General features: G+C 40.8%; 1 long non-coding RNA gene across 7 annotated transcripts in view; it reads left to right on the forward strand.

The window, feature by feature from the left end:
• LOC110396641 overlaps positions 642-20,980 on the forward strand; it is a 40,708-nt gene continuing 20,369 nt past the window's right edge. For 2 of the 7 annotated variants that reach the window (XR_002437120.1, XR_002437123.1), the window contains exon 1: positions 649-771. This is a non-coding gene — a long non-coding RNA (uncharacterized LOC110396641). Of the gene's footprint in view, positions 772-6,252; positions 6,342-13,547; positions 13,931-20,980 lie in introns of those variants that run through there. The other 5 variants (XR_002437124.1, XR_002437122.1, XR_002437125.1 and 2 more) reach the window with 5 other exon arrangements.

The following is a 20,980-nucleotide window of genomic DNA, read 5'->3' on the forward strand; positions in this document are numbered from 1 at the left end:
ATCAGAGCATTTTATCTTCCACACAAAGCCGTGCTGAGTTGCAAAGTGCAGTCACAGATAATATATTCTGACATCAAACCTACATGAGACCAGCAGCTTGCTCTCCTCTGTCTGATGCGTTTCTGTCACGGCAGTTGGTTGTGGTTGTTGCCAAACGTTTGTGCTGCAGCACTGTCTGGTTGTGCTAGACTGGAGCACGAGCGGGTAAACAATTTTCTGTATTTAGGACTATGTGAAGTCTCTTGGATCCTGATGCTATCTTTTAACCATTAAACCACTTCCAGAGCAGATGAAATTCTATCCCAAGTATGCACATCAGGTAAAAATAAATGTCTGAAATTTCAGTGAAGAATGTTCAGTTACTCTCAAAACGGGAAAAAGAACAAGAAAACGTGTCTGTTTTGTTGTACTCAGTGCAACACCTTCATGCTTTGCAGCAGTGATTTGATAATTTACCTGTTGCAGTTGTGTCCAGTAACAGTCCTTTCCACTTTTTTTTATTTTTGTGAGGAGAAGTTATTTGTATTTGACAAAATGATGAATTAAAAATAAAATCTGATACTTTACACCCATGCTAAGGCTTTGTTTAATTGAAAGTTTAGTTCTTCTGGAGGCCTAAGGTGCTTAAGTTGAGGACTGAAGGGTGGAGCAGAGCTTCGTTTGCAGCCCCAGCTGCCACCTGGGATGAGGAGTGAGAAGTGGCAGCAGGAACTGCAGCACTCTGCTAGCTTCCCTCTGCTCTGCTCTGGATTAAAGCAGCTGGAATTGGAGGTAACAGATCTGGGGGGAAGTGAAACTGTCCTCATACACCTGGGATAGTTATTCAGAGCCAGGCTCCAGGGACAGGAGGCTCAGTCAGGAGGAGCTGAGGCTCTGCTGCCTTTGGGGCTGGCAGAAGAGGGGACTGTGCTGAGAGAGTTGGTGAAGCTCTGTGAAACCCAGAAGTAGATGGTCTGTCCCAGCTCCTCCCGTGCTTGACTGAGGAAGCAAGTTACAACCTGGTACTAGAGCCATGGGCGATTGCCGCATTCTGCATTGGCACCCAGCAGTCCCACTCCTGTCGGCAGCTGTGTGAGGGGCAACATGATGCACATGTGGGGTCATTTCTTTGAGAAGCTGGGAGGAAGGTTAATATTCACCTTTTCTTTTATGTGAAGAGTCACCTAGGAAGTTATATATGCGTACATGCTGCAACTGAGAAGTCAAACTTACAAAAGTTAGGTCTTCAGTAATTCATCCCCCCCACTCTTGCTTATGTACTCATAGAGGCTTTTTCTAAGTTACCTCATCTTCATTTATTGTTTAGGATCTGCTCTTCCATATGTAGCCTAATTAGCTTCGTAGGAGCTTGTTTGCCATCCACAATGGTTTCTACAATGGTTCCCTGCACCAGTGAATGGAAAATTCCATCCCCCTGTCTAATTATGCCCCCTGTTTAGTGATGTTGACGTGTTCTGCTAGCTGTTGACCATGTTGCCTGGTAAAAAGCTGGCTAACCCTGTGCTTTTGCTTCCTGAGCATACTAATAGGATCCTTCTTGCATTTCATCTGCTGAGGAATCTGTGTGTGTGAAGGGAACAAATAGAGATCGTGTGACTGTCTCTTTCCACAGTTTGAACAGTTGCCTGAGGGGCACTTTTATTGCTTGTCTGTGAGTAGTAAATACTTTTCCATGAAACTGCTTTGGCCTATCTGACTGGTGGAGCTCCAGTTTCAAAAGCAGCTCTTTCATTTTTGAGGGCAACTTTCTGTGCGTGGGAAACTGCATGTTCATGTGAAGGTAGGAGAATAGGATTTGGAAGAGGGAAATTTGTTTATGGCATACTTCTTCTGGCCAGGTTATTAAAATTAAAAGAGAAACCACACATTTTTAGAAGCAACTAAAAAGCAGGATTCCCATCTACCTGGTTCATCCCCTTGTCTTAGGCAAATGTTACAGCCATACCTGCCCTCTCTTCCTCATCTAACAGACTCAGAGAAGAGAAGTAAAATATTCTCACAGCACTGAGTTAGCAGCCTGGTTGTTACATTGGTCTCCTGGAAGGTAAAGGGATGTGAGCGTGTACTCCGTCATGAAGAGCAAGCAAATTAACTACTAATATCCCATTACAGGAAGTTTTCCATTTTCTAGGACAGTTTTCACTGTCAGAGATGACAGGGTAATATTCTGATGGTTACATCGGGATTCGTAGTGAAACATCTGAGTGCGTATTTAAGAAACCTTGTTTCCTTAGTGTTTTTTTTCCCTCTACAGTCTGATCATGAGAAATGTCCGTGTACCTGGCAGAGGGCGCATCTCCAGAACTTAACGCCTCAGGCTCTGTGAAGCACTACTGATGTGGGTTTTGGTGTCTGACTCGGACTTGAGAGTACCAGCCTGTGAGCTGAAAGCCTTTAAAGCTAGATGAGTCAGCGCCAAGTGTTGCCTCTCTTCAAGTATATACCTCTTTTGGCTTCTGTGGATTCAGGCCCTTGATTTATATATGTTGTGATTCAGGTGGTTTGGCACAATAAAGATCTGTGTTTGATCTTTTTGTGTGGGAAAATGATAAAGTACTGAGGTTAGGACTGTGACGTGTACTTCCTACAGTGCTTTGTTTAAATACTTAAGACAAGGTGGACAGCACATCACATAACAGAAGAATGAAGCCATGCTGACACAAGGCAGCGTTAATTTGCGTAGATTTGGCATAGCATCTTATACATATCAGGCAAATAATTCAATGCATGATGACCAGAAATAACGTTCATATGCTATCAGGCAGATTCATACCTGGATTTAACAGTAAATTTACAGAGACTTCTCAGCAACTGTGTTTACTTGGAGCAAAATTTGTATCATGTAATGAAATGACAGGTCTACTAGCATGTGTTTGATTATTCATCTTCTGAATGCCTTCTCTGCTTTTCCTAGTGTACAGCCCAGGATGCTGCACAGTATAACTGACCTCTGCGCATTTTCAGCCTTGTACTGCTTGTTACTGCCTTGTTTTCCAAGAAACACCTGTTGGTTTGTTGCTCTCCTTTTTTGAGACTGAATTCCCTCTCAACTGATGCTGCAGGAGTTATGGAAACTTACAGCAAAAGTCATGCTGCAAGCAGAATCTTGAGCACTGCAATGGAGAGTTGAATTGCACAAGCTTAAAGGAAGCCTTAGACCATCTTGGGTTCAGGAAGCTTTCTCATGGTTGTTTAATTGTTTTTCTTTCTGCACTTTTACAGTGCTACATAGTTTTCAACACCCTCTGATGTTGAATCAGGAATAAATTTCAGAATAGTGTGAGTAGGGAGTAAGTTAATGGCCACAGACTCGCAACAGTCCAGTGTAGGCACAGAGATGTGATCTCGGCCCCAGGAAGCTTACAGAATTGTCTCAGAATGGTTCTGCTGGCAACCTCTGTGTGAGAAGAGGCAAATGTGGTATTGTTAGGGAATTGCTGCAAGCTGGAAATAGAAAAATAGGGTTAGCATGAAGAGTGGGCAGGTGCTTAGAGACATTGTGCAGGAGTACAAAAATACCTTCACCCATGGCACTGCTCCCTTTCTCCTTCATAAATCTGCCTGTGTGGTTCTCAGTAGGATCACCTTGCCTCTGGAGATCGTGACTGTCTGCATCATCCATCAGTTCTTCCTTTTTGAGGCAGGAGATCCTTGTGTCATTCAGCATTAACTCGGTGTGGGAGTACGCTCATCTGAATCCATGGTGTAATCGGTGCTCATCCAACTCACTGATTTCAATAGGACTGTAAAGGTTTGCTTCACTTCACCGCTCAGAACCCTTCAAATGTAGGATTTAAAAATCTTACAGGCATGGGTGTAATTACCACTACTGAACTTAAATTTCTCTCTTTAGCCCCCTTCTCCAACTCACAAAACAGTCTCAATGCCATCAGGTACCATTGGTGTGTTTCTCCACGCCAGGCACTGTTACTGCCCAACACTTGGGAGGGGAGGACTGTGAGGAGCTGTGCCAGGGCTGCATTCAGGTTTTCTCAGCTCAGTGGGTGCCTGCAGACCTTTCTGCAGGGTGGGAACAGCTGGGATTATGCATGTTTACTCGTGTCCTTGGTAGCAAAGGATTACTTGCAATGCAAGCAGGATTCTTCCCACTGTGAGCGATGTGCCTATTGAACAGTATTTTGGTGTTTAGCCAAACAGACGGATTTCGCAAACAAGAGGGAGGAGGAAGTCATGGTGTTTTTTTTTCTTGGTGTTTTGTTTAGTTTTGTTTTTTTAAACAAAGCAATGTTTCATTTTGCATGCCAGTCACTTCTATTTTCCTTTCCTTTAACTTGTTCCATTTGCTTCCTTTTGCTGCTTATTAGATACACATCACATATTCGCTGGCTTTCAAAACCGATCACTAGCATTCTTGAGATCTCATAGAGACCAATTGTACCAGCGAGCAAAGGAGGAAGCAACGTTGCACAGAAGTGTTTTCAGTAATGACAGGTATTCCTGTGAGATGGTATCTATCCTCTTTGCAGACTTCCTTCTCCTGCATGTGGGAAAGGTGTACTCAGACTTCGTCTCAAACAGCATTTTAGGCAAGTGAGTGTGTATTTCCTGACTGGTTTGTGTTGCCTCTTGACCACTGGTGGGAGAGCTAGCAACACCCCAGAAGCACTGACACAAAAGCTGTGGGTTTTGTGATTTGGGAAACCAGCATTGGTTTTTGAGGGGTCTGTTTCTTAGAATGACATTTAAAAGTTTGCTGAGCCCTGGAAATTACCTGGCTAAGTCAGAGTTGGATGCCGAGCTGCTGATAGTTTAAATAAACCAAAAAGCCTCAATATGTCACAGAAGGAATTCGCTAAATTGCATCAGGTTTTCCTGTGTGAGGTACTTGAGTAGTTTAGCTCTCCGAGTCAGTGCCGGAGAAGAGCTGACTTGTTTTGTGATCATGCCATTAAATAGCCCTTTCCAATCTAGACATGAAAAATCAGAACTTGTTGGGATCTTATCCTCAACTTGCACATTGTGTTTGCCTAGGATACTTTCTGTTTTCTAGAGCTTAGAAAGTCTGACAGACACCTCATTCAGTCCGATAGTGTGGTTCTTCCAGAGTAGCCTGGTCTTAGTGTTCATTGTGTTTCAACTCATGTTTTTAATTTTGCATGTAATCTAAGAAATGCTTTGATTCTTAGATATCCTTGTAGAATTGTAGAATTCTAGATTTTTCAAAATGTACGATGTGCACTCTACAAGATAGATTGTTTCTTGCATCAAAACCCTGAGCAAGCCTTACCTACAATGTGAGCAACTAATGCTGTTTTAATGATACAGTATATCCATCCAGAACTCCAGCTATTTCCCATGTCCTATAGGTCCTATGCCATATCTGCTTACCTGCATGGGTGTCCGCTTACCTGTATGGTTGTACCTGATATGCTATTGCATCAAACATGGCTCAAGAAACCCTGCATTTCAGCAGGGTTTTATATTGTGTATAAATATACTTTATATATAAGTATATTTATAAATATAAATATATTTATGTTGTGTAGGAGGATATCTTTGCATTTTAGTGGTGCAGCCTGCAGGATTCTGGCTGTAGAACTCTGTTCTGTACAGCACTCGCTCTTTAGATATTTATAAGCATCGATAAGATCCCCCGTCTCAGACTTCTGTTCTCCAGGCTGAACAGCCCCAGGTCTCTCTCAGCCTTTCTTCATAAGGGAGATGCTCCAGGCCCTTTATCGTCTTTGTGGCCCTCCACTGGACTCTCTCCAGCAGTTCTCTGTCTTTCTTGAACTGGGGAGCCCAGAACTGGACACAGCACTCCAGCTGTGGCATCACCAGGGCAGAGTAGAGGGTGAGAATCACCTTCCTTGACTTGCTGGCCATGCTCTTTTTAATGCACCCCAGGATACCATTGGCACTCTTGGCCACTAGGGCACACTGCTGGCTCACAGTCATCCTGTTCTCTGCCAGAACACCCAGGTCCTTCTTTGCAGAGCTCCTCTCCAGCAGGTCAGCCCCAGCCTATACTGCTGCATGCGGTTATTTCTCTCCAAGTGTGGGACTCTACACATGCCCTTGCTGATTCGCATAAGGTTCCTCTCTTCACAGCTCCCCTGTCTGCCCAGGTCTCACTGGATGGCAGCACAGCCTTCTGGTGTGTCAGCCATTCCTCCCAGCTTCGTATCACCAGTGAAGTTCTGAACTGTATATTGGCAAAGATGAGCATAGCTGAAAGAGCAGCATGTATCTATTGCCACTCTTTTCTGATACTGATTTCTCTTTGTACAGAATAACAAGCAGAATGAGGCTATTAAAGATGACAGAAGAAGAGAAACAAAACATAAGCATTTGGTGAGGAAGGTGCAATGAAAGATCAGGTAATGCCATTAGAGCAGGTTATCAGGTAACTGACACTACTAGATGTAGAGATTTCTCATCTGTTAGTAGTGAAACAACTTGGTTGCTCAAAAGCTGAACTCCCTGTTTAGTACCCACGTGCAAAAAGAATTTCTGTGTTGGTGAAGTGCCCAAGAATAATTCTTTGATTTAGTTGATAAGAGAACTGATTCTGATATCACTTGTGGTGATTTTACCTGTTTCTTTAATTCATTTGTTTATTTTTATTATTTATTTAATTAATTATTGCTTACCTCTAGCATTTCGTCTAACAGAGTGCAGTGGAAAATCAGGGGCTGTATCTCAGCACAAGCATTGCTAATAACTAGAAGAGATCTGCCTTTACATCAAGTGAAGTCATGATATTTGCATAACAGTGACATGCAGTAGCATGACAGCTATTTTTTTTTTTCTAGTGCCAGGGATTGTAACTGTACACAGTTGAAAAGACACCTTTCATTCCCCAGAATGAGAGATGAGGCTGAGGAGGCAGGAAACCAGCATAGCTGAGCAAGGACCTGCCGGTCAAACTGAGGGAAGAGAAGGAAATGTACAGACAATTGAAGAAGGAACATGTGGCTTGGGATGCTGTCTGGACTTGCAGAGATGGGATCAGGAAAGATATGTAGTATGGAAGTGAACTTGTCAAGGAATGTGAAAAATAACAAGACAATACTGACTCCCATAGTATTCTCCTGGAGAAGCTGGCAGCCCATGGCTTGGACAGGTACACTCTTTGCTGGGTAAAGAACTGTTTGAATGGCCAGGCCCAGAGGATGGTGGTGAATGGAGTTAAATCCAGCTGACAACCTGTCATGAGTGGTGCTCCCCGGGCATCCGTATTGGGGCCTGTCCTGTTCAATATCTTCATTGATAACCTGGATGAGGGCACTGAGTGCACCCTCAGTAAGCTTGCAGACGACAGTAAGCTTGCAGATGACACCAAGCTGGCAGGAAGTGTCGATCTGCCTGGTGGTAGCGAGGCCCTGCAGAGAGATCTGGACAGGCTGGATCTCTGGGCTGAAGCCAGTGGGATGAGGTTCAACAAGACCAAGTGCCAGGTCCTGCACTTCGGCCGCAACCCCAGGCAACGCTACAGGCTTGGGGCAGAGTGGCTGGAAGGTTGTGTGGAGGTAACGGACCTGGGGGTATTAGTTGATGCTTGGCTGAGCATGAGCCAGCAGTGTGCTCAGGCAAGGTTTGGGGGAGCAAAATCCCTCCCACTGTAAGCAAAGAGCAAGTCCAAGACCGCCTCACGAGACTGAATGTGTACAAGCCTGTGGGGCCAGACAACAAGCATTCCTGACTCTGCAACACATATTAAGGCACTTAGCATTCCAAACACCAAGAGACTCGGGCAGTACATAGAAACAAAGTGTAAGTTTTGATAAAGAGATATACGCATAGATTTAAAAAAAAAATAGGATTCAAGGCATGCAGGTATCTGAAGCTCTAAGGATGGAAGTTTTGTTCTTTTGCTGTGGGTATATTCTTCGATGGGTGAACGCTAGCTATTAGTAAACCAAAGCCAGACCAATGTTGCCATCTGCTGGGGAGTTGCTGTAGTTACCAGTAGTGTTCGGTGAAAAATTCGACTTTCTTATTATATAGGCGTTAAATAGTTATAGATTTATAGATATTTATATTTATCTGATATTCTAGAGTTTTAAAATGTACAGATCATGACAAGCTAGCAGTATATCACCACCAAGGAAAAACCACCTCTGTTGTTCATAGTTGAGAAAAGAAACTGAGAAACGGGAAGATAAAGAGATTGTGGACTAAACCCGCAAGTGTCTTCAGTTTTCCTCAGAAAAACAAGACCACCACCACTACAGGAGTTACCTTCTGACAGTTATTACTGGTCTGTAACTTTTCTGTATGTTCTCTGTGAACTATTCTGCATGAGGTGTTTTTGCTTCTGTCGCTTGATCTGTGCCCAGAACAAGCAGAATATCTTGATTTTCAGTTAGGTCAACCATTATTTGTATCAAATGGAAGTGCTAGTATGTATCTGTCCCTAGGAACTCCATAACAGTATGATGAAAGAAAGGCATGTCTCCTCATCTTTGTTGTATTAACTAGTTTCCTTTAGCAATATAATGCAGCTAGATTCCTTAGGTATATATCAAAGATCAGCCTATCTCTTCCCTTTTAAAGACACAATGGAACAAGTATGTGAAATGACTATTCAAAGGGCTTTTATAATTTAAAGCAGTTTCAGCTTGCAAAACAAGTCAGGCTCCATCAGCTCTTTCTTTTATCTTTCATCTATCCAGGTTATATATATGTATCATCTTTTGTTGACATATAAGTAACATCAGTGCATGAGAGAGAGTTTTTTTCCCCCAGCATCACCTTAAAATGTGTCAGGATATCTGCATGTGGAGCAAAGCTAAATATGCCTTCTGAGGAGACTTGCTGAGTAACCAAGATCAGAAACAGAGTTCAGATTCAAACATTTGATTTTAGGCTCAAACAGAATAAAAAGAAAAAAAAGGGATGAGGCTGAGAGATATGAGGATACTGGGGAGAGAGGGTGACATAACAAGAAGGTTGGTGCCGATTTTTGTTACTCTTAGTAAGACCGGTGTGTTCGCTGAAGGATCCACATGTTTTCTCCATCTGGAAATTAATGCATTTTTCAAGCTAAGGAGCCCTATTGGAATGTCTGTTTGTTATAAGAAGCAAAATAGTCAAAAAGGCTGAGAAATCTATGATTAAGAGATGCAGTTTGGAGGCAGCTATCAAAAACCGCCTTTGTAGAGCCATCAGTTAAGCAGAGCTGGTATCTTCAGCATGCTTCCTTCAACAGAACAGAGCAGTGACACTTGCACTTACCAGCATTTTCCTCTCAGTCAGACCGCTGGATGTCATCATAAGAACAACAGATTTTTTTTTTTATTATTTTTTTTTTGCCATCTTCTAATGCCAAAATATTGAGCCTTAAAAATTTATTTGTACCTCTAAAGATTTCCATCTGTTCAACTTTGGGCTATAAGAAAGGGCAAGTACTTTCCCTGCTTATATCTCATCAGATTTGTGCAATACTTTGGGTTAGGAGAAGGAATTTTCTTTCAAGAACATTTTACTTCTGTTTTGCCCTGACAGCTTTTGTCCTAATTTAAATATTTTGCAGATTGACTCCTTTCAAACAGCTACAGACTTTAGCCATTACTGCCTGCAGTGCTTTGGACTGACTGCTTTAGACCTGTGCTTCTTTCAGCACAAGAAGGATCCTCTTGCTGTTCAGCTAAAATGGGCAAACTGGCACTGAGGGTCTGGATTATTGTGGTTAGACTTCAGCACAGATGCAAACATGTGTCGGCATTTTATGCATAATGATTAAAAACTAATCAGGTTTAAACTCACAAAGAACTAGTTTAACACTGAGCACAGTAGAAGCAGACCAAATCAGGCGAAAGGGAAGGAAAGCAGTTTGTAACAGTAACTGCTACAGAAGTAACTGTTTTTTCCAATGATGGATGCAAAGATACATGAGATGATAAACCCCCCTTCTTGTTAGCATGCAGTCATTTAAAAGGTAACCAACTAAGAGTGAGAGGTTTGGATTTGTTCCTTTTTCTTGCTCTAACGTGATATACAAAGAAATTCTGAAATCGGTCTTTTTAAATAAAACAAGTAGCAGCAGACAGAATTAAACTGCTGTGCCTAGGCACTGCAGACAGCCCAGCAAACTGCAGCTTTTATAGCTTGCAATTCACCAAACGCCAATTGTGGAGATCTCCTTCCTGTCTGTCACTCAGGCTGCTAACACTGGCATCCTTTTATGGACTCTTATTCCTTAGTAGTTGCTAATTTTTTTCCTCAGAAGAGGAGAAAGCCCTCTGAAATGTTCACTATTGAGCATGTCTCCTTAAGAAGCAGGGAACAATATTGCATGAAAGTTTAGTTCCTCATGGTATTTTGTTTAGATATGAATTTCCACATGTTGTCTTGGATTGTTTTTTCCCAGCTGGTGATTCTGTGCTTATAAAATCTTGTTAAACTGTCTCGCTAATGGGAATACAGTCAGAGCAGTGATCTGAACATTTTGTTCATATAGCCATAGCTTGTAGGCACAAAACAGCTCTCACTTCTCCTCTCTGTTGTTTGCTGCTGCTGCTTCTGTCACCTCCTGGATTTTGCAGTGAATTGCCCGGTTTACTCTAAGCAAATCTTTCTCTGTGCTATCTTCGTTTCTTCACGCTAGTTATTCCCCCTGCAGGGTCTGTAAAGACATGAACACGTTGGCCTCTGGAACAGATGCCACAAATCAGCCTAGCACTTCTTTCTGATTTTAATGGAGATGAGCTACCAGTTGTAATTTCTTGAATCTCTCAGTTAGGATGTAGAGAGACCATAAATCTTAAAGCAACAAACATTCCCAAATCCTATGCTTTGAAGTCAATAGGAGCTCCTGGGTCATCAGCACTTTTGGGAAACAGGCCGCTTAACTGGGTGTCCAAAGCCATTAAAACCCTTTTTTTTTTTTTTTTTTTTTTTTTTTTTTTTTTTTTGAGCAGTACGAGCAGCAGCTTTGCTGAACAGCCTGAGACAAATCCTGTAGATACCGTAGCATCCAAACTCCTGTGCCAAGCCAAATAACTGGATTTGTTTCATTGATGGTCTTAAACTTTGAGGTTGTATTTTTTACTGTTACATTTAGTTTGGTGGAAGGGATGCTATTTTCCTTCCTGTTTCCTTCAACTTTATTATGAAAGCAAACAAAAAAGAAAACCTAAACTAAATGTCAGATTCTTTTAAGGTTTTTCCATCAGGACTTTTCATTCTGTACTTTACATCTTCCCTGTCTAAAACTTACTCCCCCTTGGGTATGAAATGACATTCTAAGCAATTGCTATCAATATCTGCTAAAACACATTCCTTCACAGACTACAAGATAACCACAAGTACGTAATATTTTATTATATTCTTATCATTGCTACCTCATTTTTCTCTTTAGCTGAAAATTCAGTAGGTCTCCATAGTCTCAATAGATGAACTGTGAATGAATCAATCATGCTGTGCACTGGTTCTTGAACTGGAGACTTTGTTTCGGAAGAGTAGTACCGTTTTCCTGGTACACAAACTATATAGGCAGTATGCAGAAACATAAATGAGGAATTGGCTTATTCCTGACAAGCCCTTGCAAGTTAATGAGAGACGGTGGGAAGAAACATGAAGGTAGTACTGTCTATTAAAGGGTAATGTTGTGCCAAAAGCTTTTACGGTGATGGCTTACAACCCACGTGACCTGTACCTTCACTAGGTGTTGAAGTTTTTTGCATTTGGTAGTGGTGGGTCCCGCAGAGTCCCACCCTGTCAGGCTGGTAGCTTTCACGCCCGGAGACCCCAGGGCCATACTTGTGTCCTAGAAATGACCCTGGACTTGCTTCTGAGGCAAAGGCTCAGCCAGCTTTAATTTCATTTTATAGTTTAACCTGGTGAGAAGCTAAACACCACACAGCCCGGCACTCAATCTCCGCCTTCACAGTTGGTCGCGGGAGAGAATCAGGGAAAAAAAATGTGGAACTCATAGGGTGAGATAAAAACTATTCACTTAGGACAGAAGAAAGAAATAACACTAATGACAGTAATGATTATAATATTATATATATGATATATATTATAATATGAGATATATATTATCAGATGTATCTCATATATAAATATGTAATGTATATACAAAAGAGGTGGTGCACACAGCAGTTGCTCACCACTTGCTGACCAATGCCCAGTCTCTGAATAGCACGACCTCCCCAGGACAACTCCCCTCAGTTTTATCACATGATGTCATATGGTATGTATATTTCTTTGGCTGATTTTAGGTCAGCTGTCCTGGTTCTATCCCCTCCCAGCTCCTTGTGCCCCCTCCGCCCCTCACTGGCAGGAAAGTACAAGAAGCTGAAGAACTGAAATGCTCTTGGCTCTGTGTAGCACTGCTCAGCAACAGCTAAAACATCGGTGCATTATCAACATTGGTTTTCTCCTAAAGCCAAAATGTAGCCTCACACCAGACACTACGAAGAGTATGAGCTCTGTCTCAGCTGAAACCAGGACATCTCAGTAAAGCAAAGCCTTCGCAAGCTTGTGGCTATCGCAAAGTCATCTTGTCTCTCCATTCATGCTCCAGCAAAGCCCTCCTGTTTTGCACTGCCTAGCACTACCAGCCTGGTCAGATCTCGCATCACAAAATGTTCAGGCTCGCTTCCAAAAACTAAAGTAGAGGGTAAGCAGGTGTTTCTCTCCATGTTAGGGCTACTTGTCAATGTCTTGTGCTTATTCTGAAGGCAGCTTGAGTGGAACCTGTAGACATCAGGATTTTCTTGGATTTTTTCTTTTTTTTTTTCTGTGGTATTCTTACAGCTTTTGAAGCACTGTATGCAACACATAACGTGATGAAAAACGCATTTGAGATGCCTTCTAGCACTAGGTAAATGCAAACATCCAAAACTTTTAGGCAATCCTAATTCTTAATATTACGACAAATAATAATAAAAAAAGAAAACATATAATTCAATAAATTACCTCATTTCAAGTACATATTCTTCCAAATATTTGTAATCTTCTCATACATATCGAGTGAACTTTATTTTGAAGTCTACAAGTGTCAGATATTTTAAAAAAGTAAACATTTATTCTCTCACAAAACTTTAGGTGAATTACATGTAATTAATATGATTTTATAATTATATATGATTTATACAAGTAAACCTGGAGACTCCAAAGAATAAGTAAGTAGACAAAAACATACACATAACGCACACTCTTTGAAAGACTGGAAAGGTCAACAGAGTGCTTTCTGTCTGAATTTTAGGATGTGTTTCTTGTGGAAGTGTTTGTCTGCACATCTGTGACAGAGCTGAGCAATCATTCTGGCCTCAGCTTAGGAAGGGAAGTATCCCTGCTTGGGACAGCCTTTGGAACTTACACATCTCAAATTAAGCAAGCACTTCAAATGCTGCACAAGATAGGGCACATTCCTTATTTAGATTCTGCTTATCACTTCTCCTGTTGTTACTGGCCTTGCTACATTCTTCATAATGCCAGCAATCTATATTTTTGATTAAAAATATATATATAGTATCAGATATACAAACCTATAAACTGGTTATTTGTACTGAAGCTGTGAACTTCCTCTTTCAGTTTCCTGTTCTAATAACTTCATGTCTTTAGAATTAAAACTGTGACAAGCAGTAGTGCCTCTCATCTTTCTCATGCATTGGCCATCCTTCCCAGTTTACGAGACGTCTGTTGCTTTCTTCAGATGAGTCCATCTTCTGAAGGTCATGATTTTCCTCCATTGAGCTTACACCTTGGCTTTATAGCTCGTACATGCAAGAAATAGAAGCAGATTTGCAGGAGGTACCAGTAGTTACATAAGTTCTTCCTATTCTTTGAACGTAACCCATCAAACAATCAGAGCAGCAGCACAGTGCTCAAGATGCTGTGACAGTCCTCTGGAGTTGTCTGCCTCGTTCTGCAAGCCAGCCTGTTGTCTGAAGCTCAGGACCTCGATACATGCCTTCTCAAAGCTGGACTTCCAGTGCAGCCATCATGGGAGCAGGTGAGATTTAAACATTAACGACTTTGTCTAAGTCATTATGCAGTGATGGCTGCAGGCAGGTACGTGAGGAACAGCATCTCTGTGGCAGTGCTGGGTGGGTCACTTCAGAATATGCTTCATTACTTTTATAAGAATCATTTGAAGTCAATTACATGAGCACAAGGACATTGTGAATCATTTGCAATGCAGTCATGAGACAGCTTTGGATGGGGCTTTGTTTCTGCTGTTCTTGTTCTCTTGAGCAGAAGAGTAAGTAAAGAAACGAAACTTGCCATGTAGAAATGGCAGGGCAGAGTAGGGGAATCCCATGTTAGCCAACGTTCACATTGCAAAATTGCTTCGTAATTTCAGAACTCTACTTGTTTATTGACTTTCGCTTTAGAAATACAAAAGCCACTGCTTTCTTCAACCTGACAAAGAAGAATAGCTGGCAGTTGGCAATTGCCCATTTTTTTGCTGGCTGCTGTAATTAAATGCACCAAATATTTCCAGTGCAGACCTGAGCTGACAAAAATAAATTTAAATCTGAGAACCTCCCCAGGCATGAAGAAGGCACTTAGACACGTTGTGTATAGTGTCTAGCCACACACATCCTGGCCAGTTGACCAGGCTGGAAATACAACTGTGTATTTAAAAAAAAAACACCCAAAATGTTGTAAAATGCTTGTCCTAATGACTTTCTTAAATTAAAATAAACAAATTTACTATTATTTTTAAAATAGTATTTAAATAATTTAAGTCTCATGGTGATAAAAGAGATATTTGTCAACAGGCTAAGAAAAAGCTTAATACTTTTCAGTATTTTTATTTTAACATTAAATGATTATTTTTAAAGTATTCTGTTCTATGTGTGATTTTTAATCAAAAGATCATTTTTAATCTTCTGTTTAAGAAAGTTCCTGTGTTCTAATCTATTTTGTAGTATTAGAAATATGAAAAATGAAGTTGAAATGGTGAAAAGTTTCTTTGGGGGAAAAGACACATGGAAGGCTCATTTGAGTATGCACTTAAATTAGTTAAGATGTTACTCAATACAATTCCTGGACTTTTTTTAAGAATAGCTATGAAGTAGGATATATACATGGTTGAGATGAGTCTTTACAGCTTTTTCTTTCTCTTGCTTATCTCTTTGATGTTTAAGACTATGTAGAATCTCTCTCAAAGATTTCCCTGAAAATGTAGCGAACTATTTAAATACATGCTGACAATTTTTGTGCTCCAAGGTTTTGATGCCAGGATTGTTTTCATGACCTAGTAACTGTAAGCAGGTTTGCAACTGACTGGCCTTGTTTTGTGTGTAATACAACAAGTAAAGACTAAATTGTCTCATAGTTACTCTAAAAGTCTGGTCTTCCTCCTTGATCTTTTGCTTTAAATGAGAAACATCCTAAGAAAAGTTGTAGTCTAACTTCACAAGACATTTTCCTCTGAACTTGTAGTTAAAAATATGTAAGCTGATTCTCTCCCTATACAAAAGGGAAATAAATCTTCTGCTTAAGAAGGCTGGTATATCTGGTGCCACATATCAGGTTGTCTCTACGGGTCCCTCTTAAAGTGGAGTTGTAGTCTCATTAGCATCCTATTAATATGTGCATAAAATGTAGTCTGTGTCTGAGCCCAAATACACAAGCTGGGAAATCAAAGAGAAATCCTTCACACCTTTTGCTGGCTTCATCCTGAACTTTTATTTATCTTAAAACAACTTCCTTTAGAGAATTTCCTCTTCTAAGGAAATGCTTTTCTCCGTATTTAACAGAGGAGTACTGCATTGAATTACATTTGGAGCAGCATAGTCGCTGTTGAGGGAGAATTGTTCTAATCGTGAAGTTTAAGTTTTAATTTTGACTTGTATAAATCATCTTAAGGAAATGAAATGCTTGAGACGTCTTTTCTTTCTAGGTAAAATTAATGCTGGTTAGAAGGAAAGGAGTGCAAAAGCTGAACTGTCTTACAAGTGTTACTTACATGAATTTGTACTTATTTCAGAGTAGATAGTGCTTTATGTAAACTGGAAAATTACCTTTTTAAACTTGTGTTGGCTTAACACTGACTTAGTGCAGTGATAAATGGTGTTTATCACTTATTGCAACTTAAACTTACGTTTGGTTTATGTTAGCAAGTAGTTGATTTAAGTCAGATTGATATGTCACTATTAGACTGAAAGAAGATGTTTAAACGAGTTTAAAATTTATTTTCCTAAAGGACCCCTAAAGGTTTCCTAAAGCAGCACAACTTGGTGCTCAGGTAGATTTTTGTAGCTGTAAAGTCATGTAGACCGTAGCCTGGTGCTAGCTAAGTAATGTCTGTTTACAAGGGAGATGGAGAAACTGCATGTTTTGTTTGGCAGAAAACAAGATGCTTCTCATGTAGTTTGAAAAGTGATTCCAGAATCACTTAGATGGCTTTGCTGGAAGTTGTGGTGCTTGTGAAAGGGGTAAAATATGCACTACGTGAGTCGCAACTGTTGCCAGAATGGGGCTGATATTCAGCACAGCATTTGTATTAGACAAGCTGAGAGCTGCAGATGGGGAGAGAATAGGATGGGTCCCTGTGTGTGCTGTCATGTGTCACCCTAGTGAAATCTCAGCCCTGTCCCTCATACTGCTAAGGATTCTTTAAAAATATTATGGAATTCTGTTAAAGGTTTCCTGCAGCCTGAGGCCTGCTGCTGGCTGCAGCCTCCAGACATGCTCTCCCCACATCCGCCTGCCAATGGGTCTGGAAGCCTGTGTGGAAGTCACTGTATCCAATTACTAAATTGTCATTCAGATTGGTAAAAGTATGCTAATGCCACTTTTTACAGGAGTTACTTGCACATTATTGCTCAGGGGTTCTGCATCGCTGTTTCCCACTGTATGTTAATGTCAAATAAATGTATGGGTGACTGAAAAACACAGGCCTCCTCTGCCTGGACATGCACACAAAAAATGTTTGAACTTCCATAGTCTCATCAATGAGGTCAGTGGGACCTCAAAGTCTAAAACGAAACACTAGCCCGGGTTTTCTGCCCTTCCAAGATCTTGAGTATTTGAAGTATTTTCCACAGCGCGTTGTATACATGAATTGATATGGAAACAAAATTTTAAAACATTTTTTTTTCTCTGCTTAAGATTTATTCGTGTAGCAGACTGCATTTGTAGAAGTGAGTAGGGACAGCTCAGCTTTTTTGTTGCAAAGGCCCGTATCTGCTGAATTATGGTTGTGTTTGCTGGCAAACATGGTTGCATATACATGCTCAGAGTGTTTTGCTTATGGGAAATAGCAGTGGTGATGAAAATAAGCATATTTAAGACCATGGCTGTGGACAAAATTCAAATCATCTTTATCCCTACCATTTTTAGCTGGAAATTTGTGAGACATATTAAAACACTTATATTTATGTAGTCAAAGACTTTAGACCTAGTTACTCAACAGCTGCATTTTCTTTTCTGTCAAACTGATTTTCTTTGTTCATTAGAAACATTAGAGAGTGATCCTAGGTCAGTGGATTAAGGACTCCATAAATTTGCTTCACCACAGGTTTGTTACATTAACGTTTAATTCAGACCTGCAGCCTCCTCTGTAGCGAGCCTTCAGTTGTCCCCTTTTGGCACTCTTTGGCTCGCTTGAGGGATGGAGGATCATGCACACCAACAATCAGCCCACAGATCCAGATTAAAGGTAGCCCAAAGTAAAAGTCCCAAGGGAGGTACTGGGTCCCAGCACTGACTTTCACTCAGCAGGCCCAGCTTCCGGTAAGCTGTGCTATTTACAGGTATAGGCATGGCCAGATACGTGTACCCAGACTCTGCTAATTTCACTGCTTTTAAAGTATCTGCCATGCATCTTAGGCAGTGTAGAGTTCTTGATCCATTGAGGCATTTACACTGATAGAGTTTGCAAAACTATTAGGACTTAGAATCTTTGCTCAGGTATGTAATGCGTTAATTCATGAGCAAACAATTGCTCAGTTTTTAGTTTATTTCAACTTAAATGAATTATTTATCTAAATAACTACTAATTTATTTATTTAAATAAAATATTTAAATGAAACAATCCACAGACTGCAGGCCAAGTTGTGCCAGTATGTGTCTCTCTGTATATTTTTTATTATTTTTTTTAACTAGTTTGTATGAGAGAAGAACAGGGTAATTTGGAAATTTTTCCACAAGAGCTTTCTTCAGAAGAATACATTTTGGATAATGTTGTGGGGGAAGGAAGAGAAATGACTGTTGGGAAATTTGAGAGCAGAGTTTTCTTCTAGAAGAATTCCTGCTGATACCTATTTCTCTGTTGGTTGTTGTGGGCATTACAAGAAAAACTCTGTCAAAAAAGTCCCCTGTGCTGCTGCATTTAAATTTGTCCTTTAGTGCTTCTTCACATCCACTGCTTTTCTGACCCCAAGCCTTGCAGTTGCTCTGTGTATGGATGTATAGATGTAATAGGTCATGGGGAGCAGAAGCTCTGCTCTGCTTGTTGCCTGCAGACACTTAGGCTTTGGTTGTCTGAGAGCTAACATTGGAAACAGGGGCTGTGAAAATGTAGAGTGTGATCTGCTGATCTTTAAGGTGCATCTTGGTGTTTGTTTCACAGCCCCTTACATCTCTGCAGCCTGCCTGGTGCCTGCAGTGCTGCACCAGGCTCCAGTGTACAGTGGGTGAAGTGGTTGCGAACCAACAAGTAAAACAACCTTTTTTGCTCCTATCCTCAACCATTTTGAATTTCAGTAAGATTATCAGTGTGACATGCTTATAGCTGTATTTAAAGGAACGTGCTGTGAAGTGCTGTGCGTAGGTTGGTGTTTCAGTTGCAGCTGTGGCAGTTACTTATTAACTTCTAAATATCAGTGTGGTGCTGGTTGGTATCTGAATCTTTTCAGCTAGCCGTAGCAGTGGAGTGAAGGGCAAATCTCGTTTCCACATTTTACTTGCTTTGTGAGATCAAGCTCTGATTTTTCAATTCATATCTACTTTCAGTCAGGTGCTCACTTTATCATATATTTCTATTCTTCCATCTTTGTCTTTCCCATGCAAGGAGAAACTGGTACAGAAGACCACGTGTGTTACTGGTACAGAACTGGATGTTTTCTTTATCAGCCAACCTTGCGAGAATGTCAGGTGTGATCCTGGTCAAAGCATTAATTATCATTCCCTACTTAAAATAAGTATTAGAGGCTTAAAACCATTTACAAATAGACCTAAAGACAGTCAGTGTCCAGTTGATCTGAGTAGTGGTTTGTTCTGAGATTTTTTTGTTTGTATGGATTTACTTAGCGTTTATTAGTATGAGTGCTGTCATATACTTAGCAAGCACAGAGAAAAAGGAGCAATGCTACCTGCTTCAGTGGTGCCAGAGGTACCACCAAGAGTTATCAATAACAAAAGCTGTTGTTATTGTTTGCGTTAATATAGTTGCATGAACCTTGCACTGCTGAAGAACAACTGATGTAAAAAAACAATTGTCTCTAATTGTCACTGTGGTGTTGGGGGAGCTGGGGGCAATGAACTAAACAAGCTCCCTCTGTGGATCTGTGCCTCCAAAGGGCTCTTATAGCTTCATCTGTTTTCTGGGGATGCTACATTGTGACTTCTTCCCTTTGGCCAGCACTGACAGATTTTTCCTTTGTTGTAATCAGATGTATGCATTTTTTAAATTTATATATCATTTGAATGAAATCAACTAACGTTTGCAAAAAATAACACAGTATGTGAATCTCATTTCCCTGTGAGAGCAGAACAATATGAACCTTATTTTCTTAGGAAAATAGTCTGAATATAATAGATTCAGTAACCTTCAGCTTGAATGAAGGAGACTGTATGATAGTCTCTTATCATGGTGCATTTAAAATCTGACTTCCTTCATGAGTCCAAATATGATGTGACTTGTTTTTAAAAAGTATGCAGAAATATATATTGTTAGTCTGCGTAATTCTTCCTCATCTTGTAGCCTGGGAATTCTCTTAACACTAGCTACTAAAAGCTAAGGACCACTCCCAGCCACCTGAGCCCCCTGCCATGGCCGATAGCAGTGCCAGGGTGATTCATCTCACCTGCTATACTGACCTCCCGCAGTGGGGCAAATGCCCCGTACAGAAGGAGCCTAGATGACTGGCACAGCCCCACCTCCTGATTTGCTGGTGGCTACAGGAGAGAGGAGGACTCCCTCTTTTGATCTCAGTGTATAAACTATAGTTCTCAAAGATATTTTCTTAGTGTTGAAAGGATTGCTTAAATAAATATATACATATATAAATATATATATATGTGCGCAGCTGAAAAAATAAAGGATCTTTTCTTATTAACTCCTTTCTTATAGAGTTTTGGGCATGGATTTGTTACTGATCTTAAATGATCAGTACTTAAGTGCATGATTTGATGTGATTTAGCCCCAGATTTCTTTCTGAGAATTTGTAAGACAAATCTGAAGTCTTTGTATGAGGTTGCAATAATGCAGGTGTGGTAGTTCTCCTCTCACAGAGGTCCGGGGTCCTCTCACTGAAATCAGCAAAACTTCCACCAGTTTGGTACATGGGAAGAGCCAGTATGAACTGAACTCAGATGGAATAAGCAGTCTTCACCATGAAGATTGAGTGAGTTTCTACTGCAGCCACGTCCGCTGGGCAGTGTAGAAGGGTGTTTGAGTTTGCATGCCATGGAGTTGCCTATCTCCGCACATCTCTGATAAGTTCTGTGGTAGACTTAGGTCTGTGGCAATGAGTATGTTGTAAAGGTTTTCTGTTCCCAGCTCTGGCAGGCTGCAGGCTTCAGTAAGAGCTGCCAGGAGCAGCAGTGCCGCGTAAGGTAGCTGGTAGATAGCTGAGTACAACTCTGTGAACAGCCAGTGGGGGTTGACATATGGTACTGCTGGAAACTAACTCACTAATCTGCTGATGTTTGCTATTTTATTTTCCTTTTTTTTTTTTTTTATAGCATAAATGGGTGAAAAACATGATTAAAAATGAAGGAAAATTAGTGAGAAAGGAGTAAGTCTTGAAGGGGTCAAGGAGTCTGACCTGACAAGGATAGCACAATTGTGGTCTGCTTTCCTTGTTTTCTCATAATGTCAAAAGCA

Source organism: Numida meleagris, chromosome 3 (genome assembly GCF_002078875.1).
Source record: "Numida meleagris isolate 19003 breed g44 Domestic line chromosome 3, NumMel1.0, whole genome shotgun sequence".
NCBI lineage: Eukaryota > Metazoa > Chordata > Aves > Galliformes > Numididae > Numida > Numida meleagris.